A 7,475-nucleotide genomic window follows, 5' to 3' on the forward strand; every position below is an offset into this window, starting at 1 on the left:
AAGGAATGACTCAAAATTTTTTAATGGAAAAGTTTGGCCACCGAGTAAATCTTATTTAGACATTAAATTGAGAAGTACACAAGTTTTGCAAAATCGACTGCACAAGATTAATAGCGGGTAATTTGTGGAAATAATAAAGATAACTGGAGATTAAATGACCACCACATTAGTGAGAAAAAAGTTAAAAAGAAAATGGAAAGTCAAACTCAATAGTCATATCGAGGATAAAAAGCTTAAATTAAAGAAAATAGTTATTTTTAACTTATTCAGTTTCATTCCCATGTTATTATTTTATTTGAATTGATAATCTCAAGATGGCTTGGAGTATTATCAAAGTTTCAAACAGTATTTGAAGGGGTTAATTAAACACAGATGTTGTGATGACCTCATTCACAATGGCTAAGGGCAACCACAGAAGTTGATTTGTATATCCATAAGTAGAGACTGTGGGTACGGATATTATGTGGCCTTCAATACAAATCACACCACCATGGAGTTATTTAAGTTTGTCAAATGAACTATTAGTTCATTATTATTATAGTGCGATGTTTATGATGAAATCCATGAATACTGTCAATGAACTAGCAAAATATGATGAGATCATAATAGAGTGATTGAAAGTTTTTAAAATCTGTTGTAATATTCTGATTCAATGGATAGTCAAGATGGATTTCCAATTATCCGGATATAATAACACTATATGATTGATAAGCTCTGACTTTATGTGTTTTTTACTGGTTATTAGCAGTTCAGACGTGTGAGGTTCAGAGCTTATGCAACAATTTATAAACCTCACGGCGTAGGGCGAGTGAGGGTCGATCCACAGGAAGCAGAGAAAACAGCAGAAAATTCTTTTCTATTAAATCAGTCTATTCAGTTCTCTAATTCCAAGTGTTAATCTCTGTAGAAATTTTCTTCAGAATAAGTTGCAGAGAATTCCTTAAAAGTATTGATTCAGCTAATTCTTCAGTCAAATTATCTTCAGTTAAGTTTTACGGAGATATCTTGGCAAAGCTCAATTGAGCAGAACCGTCAGCAGAGAAATTTTCTTTGTTGACGGTTCGCTTACGCCCTGTGAGGCAATTGAGCAAACACCCTGCGGGTGTTTGTGCACGCCAACGCCGCGCTGCTGGTGAGCCTGCTCGCGGCGCTGCTGCTCATGGCGCTGCTTGCGCGAGCCTGCTCGCGTGCTGATTCGCGGGCGAGCTTGCTCGCTGCTTGGATTGCGGGCAACCTAGGCTGAGGCCTGGGTTGCTAGCAGTTGGAAATTCTGTAGGGAAGGATTTCACGAGCGAATGCGAGAACAATGAAACTTTTGCTAGACAGAATGGAAAACGATTCAATCAACTATGGGATTCGAAATCAAACGTAACCAAAGGAACAACAGAAATTGGAAATGCTGAAGACACAGCTTGTGATCTTCAGCCCAACCCTGATTGTCTTAGAAGGGAGAAGAAGATTGTACCAACCGAAACGCTCACGCCTCCTTGTGTCACTCCTTCCGGGCAAGGCGGCGATCGTCGTGCTCCAGCTACTCCTCGGCTTGCTTCTCTCCCAGCTCCAATGCTCATCAGCCTTGGAGGGTCTGCAGAAATCCTTTCTCTCCAAGCCCTAGCTTCCTTGAGAGAAATTCTGGACAACCTAAACTCCTCTCTCAAGAGAGTACTTATAGGTTTTCTCTTAAGTCATGCCCAGGGGCATTTTCGTAATTTTTGCCACTTCCAATTTTTGCCCACTTCTCTTGATCCGCCTCTCTTCCTTGATCTTCTTAACCTGTTTCTGAATGTTCACTAGCCATAAAATGTTAAATATATTCCACTTGATTCAAAGAATCAAGTGGGGTTAGTGATTTCATAAAACAATACATATGCATGAACTTAGCATGAATTCACAAGATAATTGTAATGAATTTAAACTTAAGAACTTGATTATTTGATGACATATTTTAGAGTCATCAATGATCATAATACTTTTAATGTGGTTGACCATAGTGCTATGAGTAGTGCCACAATAAGGACAGAGAGTGAGCGCCCTTTGGAGAAATCATTCAGTGAATTGATCCAAATAATCCTCAGCGGTGTTATAAATAGATATAAATCAGGTTGATTCATGTCAAGGTTGTATAAGTTATCCATTGACATGAGACACAAAGAACATCATGAAGATGGAAAATTGTGTTTTCACAATGACTTACAAATCCATAACCATGAGATTCAAGCGAGACATAGCTCAAATACACAGAGAAGACCATGTAGATGATTTAGAGGTGAATACAGGATCATACGCCCTTAGTAGAACAGTAGGATAGTGCAGCTCAATAGAATGCAACTCAATCCGTGGGAATAATGATAAGGATGTTCTAGAAGGCGTTCTCCATTGATCCTCGTCATGCATTAGTACCGGCCGAATGATATATTAGGGTTTCACAATCCACAAACTCGATGTCATTCAGGAGTATGGGAAAGGTGGGGGATTATATATATACGATAATTGATGATGGTAAATGTTCTATAAAAGAGTTTGAACACCACTCAGTATCATCTTGAGCAGGATGTGTACCTTGGCACCCCACCCGCAGAGAACTTGGCCTATCCATTGGGCTCCTTCAATGCTCAAGGTAATTATTCCTTATGTTGATATAGTTAATTAAAAAGGTTGGGAAATAATCGTTAGTGGGTCCATAATGTTATGAACTAAAAATATGCATAGGCCTAGAGGGTCACACCCATAAGATCATAGAGGCATTGATGGATATATTTTACTTGATGGGTTTATTACCAACTATCAAACGAAATATAAATAGAAGAACATGAACCCATTTTCATGGACCTAGGCCAGCCAGAGTTGGATGCCTTGATAAGCTCAAATTGTGCTGTTTTTTACTGGTTTTTACTAGTTAGTCGTGTGAGTATTTGAACTAATCAACAATAAGAATCAATCTGACAGCCTTAGGGCGAGTAGGGTGTCGAACCACAAGGAGCAAGTAATGTAGTAGTAATTCCTTTTCAATTTAATTTATGTTATCAGATCTCTGTAATTTGTTCTAACAATCAATTCAAATATCTTTATTAAAACTCTGTAAAATATTGTCCAGTAAATCTACTTATCAGGAGCTCCAGCAAATAAATTGATTTTTCAGAAATCTTAAATAACTTCTTCTAGGTCCTTATGCAGCGGATTAGAAAATCTAATCTTCAGACAATGCTGAAGGGCCTTCGACCTCGTTCCTTTACAGGCCTACTCTTGTAATCTGGGCCGAGGGCAGGCTGCACGCGGGCTTACGCGCAGTGATGTCTGCGCGCGCCCTCAACTATGCGTCGACTTGCCGCGCTAGCATGCGTGCGGCCTCAACAGCACGCAGCCTCAACTGCGCGCGGGCGAGCCTGTTGGCGGCCTGCGTGCGGCGAGGGCTTGCACGCGGCCTCAACTGTGCGGGGGCTTGCTTGTGCGCAACGTGCGTGCGGCACTAGCTTGCGCGCAGGCTTACCTGCGCGCGGCCTGCGCGCGGCCTGCGTGCGGAACTGGCTTGCGCTAGGCCTGCGTGCGGCGTTGGCTTGCGTGTGGCCTCAGCTACGCGAGGGCTTGCCTGCACGTAGTGCTGCTGCTGGCGCAGCTTAAGCTCTCTAGGGAGCTGACGAACAGAGAGGATGAAAGATGGATGGAATTGGAAGATAGATGAAATGGAGGATGGATGGGAATGAGAGATGGATGGGAATGGGAGAATCACAAGAACAAAACTCAACAAGAACTTCAGATTAACTAAAATGAACAACAATTTAAGTTGGAAAATGCTGCAAATGCACTGATTGTGCTTTCCAACCCAACCTATATTGTATTAGAGGGAGAAGAACACACTCTCTATAACGAGAAAAATCACACCAACCTTGTGTCAGGTTCCTTCCGGCGAGGTGGTGATCGTCGTGCTCAGGTTATGCCTAAGCTTGCGTCTCCCCCGAACTCCAATGCACATCAGCTCTTGGAGGGTCTGTAGAACTCTTCTTCTCCAAGCCCTAACCTGTTCAGACAGAAAGTCTAGACAGCCCCCAAATGACTCTTTGAAGGACTGTTTATAGGTTCCTCCCTTGGGCTTCTTGAGTCTTTTGGGCTTCTTGGGCTTTTTAGGGCTTCTTCTTGTAAATTTTGCAAGTCTTTCTTAATCAGGTGCCTTCTTCGTTGTATTTTATCCACATCTGTACTCATTGAGATGAAAGGTGAGATCTAATCCACTTGATTCTCTAAACTAAGTGAGGTTAGTAAATATAGAAATAATATATGCAAATAATGGTAAATATGGAATTAATGTATGCAAATGGTGCTTTGATTACTGGAAAATCCCTGATTATTTTATGACATAATTAAAGTCAACAAATACCCCCCAACTTGGATCATTACTAGTCCCTTAGTAATGAAACATGAGTATGAATTAATGATGATCACTAGTTGACTCCTCATTTTTTATAGTTTTGATTCTTTTTCTCATCAAGGAATGTCTTTATCAATTGAACATGGCCAGCTTAGGGAAATTCCCAAGGGTCTATCTCAGCCTTAATCCAAAACTAAGTGCACTTCTGATCTACAGATTACATATAGGTAAGTACATATTATATGAGGTAAGGTCGAGTTAACACCCAAGCGCATTACTGAACAAGGCGTAGAGAGCGGTGCTAATGCTGGCTTAGTACTAATGGCTATAATACAATCGGCTCAAACACATGGGAAACAGCTTTTCCACCTTTTTATTTTTTAGTTCACATTCGTTGCATGTTGGTCATATTTGATGACAATCAACTTTGCTGTCTAAGATTCAAGCTTTAAGCTTTTAGGACTTGACGTAGCTTCTTTGCTTTGCATTTAGTGGTGCTTATCCACTACCCATGTGCTGTCCTTACTAGATTGGCAGCTTATTCCCCCGAAAAGGTTTTGTATCCCTCTTGGTTCAGGGAGCTTCACTCACATCAATAAGTAATAATGCCTTTGAGCCAACACTAGCCCTACCCTCCACTAAAGCTAAAGGTTTCATGCATGTAAGTGTTAACTCAACCTGAAGTGGGTGACAATATGAGAGAAGTATGGTGCTAAGACTTGTGAAATTCAGCTGATATGAACATTTGTGCACTTAGCTCGGCTTAAATCACCTCGGGTATCCTTGGCTGGCAAGTCTTTCAACTCCACTCATCCTTGAAAAGAATTTGAATGCCACATCTACCATTGCTTGAATGTCCCCTAAGATCATCAAATATCCTTGGTTTGATACAGAAAAAAAATAAAGAAATTTTCATTGATGTCGATAACCTTTTTCATGAGACTTCCCCCTTGAAAAGATGGCATGTTCCTATATGTCGGTAAGTAAAAAACTTAAACAAGGCGTGGAGAAAGCTAGTAAGAGAAAGCAGACCAAGGAGTGGAGATCGTTGAAATGTCAGAGTTGAGTCCAATTGGCGACTTGTCTTATCCATATTGTGGTTGGCTTGGGCTTGGATAGGCGATGCTGCAAACTTAACAAAGAAAACAAAAAAAAACAAACGCAACAGAAAGAAAACAAGAAAACAGAAACTAACTTAATTCTTAGATCATGCTACTATCATTAGAAGGCTTTTCTAGAGAGATGTTAATAGGTCCATGCAAATCCTCGTCCTGTAAATATGGCTTGAGTCTTTGTCCATTAACTGTGAAGCGTTTTTGAGTTTTGGAATCTAAAATCATGACTGCTCCATTTTCAAAGACTTCTTCTACAATGAAGGGACCATCCCACCTAGTTTTCAACTTGCCAGGAAATAGTTTTAACCTCGAATTGTAAAGCCAGACTTTTTGATTCTCTACAAACAGCTCTACAGCTCCATCTAAGAAGGCTCTAGCTAACTACGAACGAACGTGAGCGTCGACGGTGGTAGGTCATCCGACGACTACTCTTCTCGAAACTACTCTAAGGATTCTAGGCGCGCATAAGGTGCGGGTACGGATCTCGGACTTTGTGTGCGGTAGAGGTGACGAAGGCGACGCACGATGAGCTAGGGCGGCGGCGGCGGCAGGCGATGGAGGTCGGGTCAACTAAGGGTGGACGAGGTAAAGGCGAGCAGTGGAGGCGACCGTGGCGGCTAAGGAGGCGGAGGGCGGACGAAGGGGTCGAGGGCCATAGTGGCAATCGACCGCTGTCGAGGCGTCTGGGGTGGCCGGAGGCGGCCTGGTTTGGCCGTTTGTGGCCAGAGGAGGCAGGAGGCCGTCAGAGGGGCTGGAGGCCGTCCGAGGGGCTGGTGGCCGTCGAAGGGCCGGAGGCGGACTGGCGGACAGCAGGCGGTTGAGGACGGCTAGGTAACTGAGGGTGGGAGTGGCCGAGGGCTGTAGGCTAGCTGTGTCGGCCTTGGCGCCCAGGGCGACCATGGAGGTTGTGACCGGCCGAAGAGACTATTGCGGCCGAGATTGGCGGTCGGCCAAGGCCGATCGAGGGATGGCCAGAACCGGCTGTGGGCCAGTGGAAGACAGCCAAGGCGGTCAGGCGGTGGCTATAGGGGCCAAGATCTGCCGTAGGTTGCTAGGACTCAGACGAGCGGCCGGAGGCGACTGAGGTCACCGTTGGTGGCCGACGCGACCGGAGGCCGCCGCCGGTGGTCGACGCGGCCGGAGGTGCCCAGGGGAACCTTGGTTGTCGGAAGGCGACCAAAGAATACACCAGAGTCCACCGTAAGCCAGCCGGAGGCATTCTAGGTGGCCCCACGGCGACTCGAATCATGGGAGATGGTCCGAGACCTGTCGGAGTGCGGAGGGCACCGGAGGAGGTTGCCGGTGGTCGGATGCGGCGGGGCTGCTGGAGACAGCCGGAAAGGGCCGAGAAAAGCCAGAGCATACCAATGAGGGCAGCTGAGGGGCCTCATAAACGCCGAGGAAGCTGCGGCGGCCGGAGGCGGCGGTCGGCATCCCAATGTGACCGAGGAGCCGTGGCGAGCAGAGAAGAGCCGGACGCGCGCTTGGAAGGCCAGAAGCTCCGAGGTAGATGGCCGAGGGAGTCTCTTAGCCGCTGAAGCGGCGGAGTTGGCGGCGTCGGCGAAGACGGCGCCGGAGCTCCGGCGAGGTCGACGGGCAGAAGTCCTAACAGACCTTTCTTGATGGCATTTCTGCATTTTCGCCCAACTTTAAAAAACTCTCAAAAAAGCACTAACAAATTCTAAAAAATACCTAAAAACATGAAGGACTACATTTCGAAAATCACTTTCAATTTCATTTGGTTGGTCTTGGTTTCCTATTACAATGGGCATCCTTCCTTTTTATAGGGAAAAATGGGAAGCCCAAGTTGGTTAGGGAAGATGAAACAACAACAAAAAAAACAAACAATCAAACAAAAAAAAATAGAAAGATAACTCCTTAAGGCTTGATGGTCCCCCATCAGGTAGTGACTCGAGGATGGACACCAAATTTCTTTAGGAGAGTTCTAAAATTGTAATTTGTGAAGTGAGAACCTCCATCACTAACTATAGCCCTTG

The 7,475-nt window shown here is 44.5% G+C and overlaps 1 long non-coding RNA gene across 1 annotated transcript; it reads right to left on the reverse strand.

The window, feature by feature from the left end:
* Positions 1-3,728: 3,728 nt before the first annotated feature.
* LOC144707685 (uncharacterized) lies at positions 3,729-7,210 on the reverse strand. Its single transcript, XR_013582512.1, has 2 exons — positions 5,396-7,210; positions 3,729-4,190 (listed from the first exon to the last, which is right to left on the reverse strand). It is a non-coding gene; the product is annotated as an uncharacterized LOC144707685 (long non-coding RNA).
* Positions 7,211-7,475: the final 265 nt, after the last annotated feature.

This window comes from Wolffia australiana, chromosome 9 (assembly GCF_029677425.1).
Source record: "Wolffia australiana isolate 7733 chromosome 9, ASM2967742v1".
Classification (NCBI taxonomy): Eukaryota; Viridiplantae; Streptophyta; class Magnoliopsida; order Alismatales; family Araceae; genus Wolffia; species Wolffia australiana.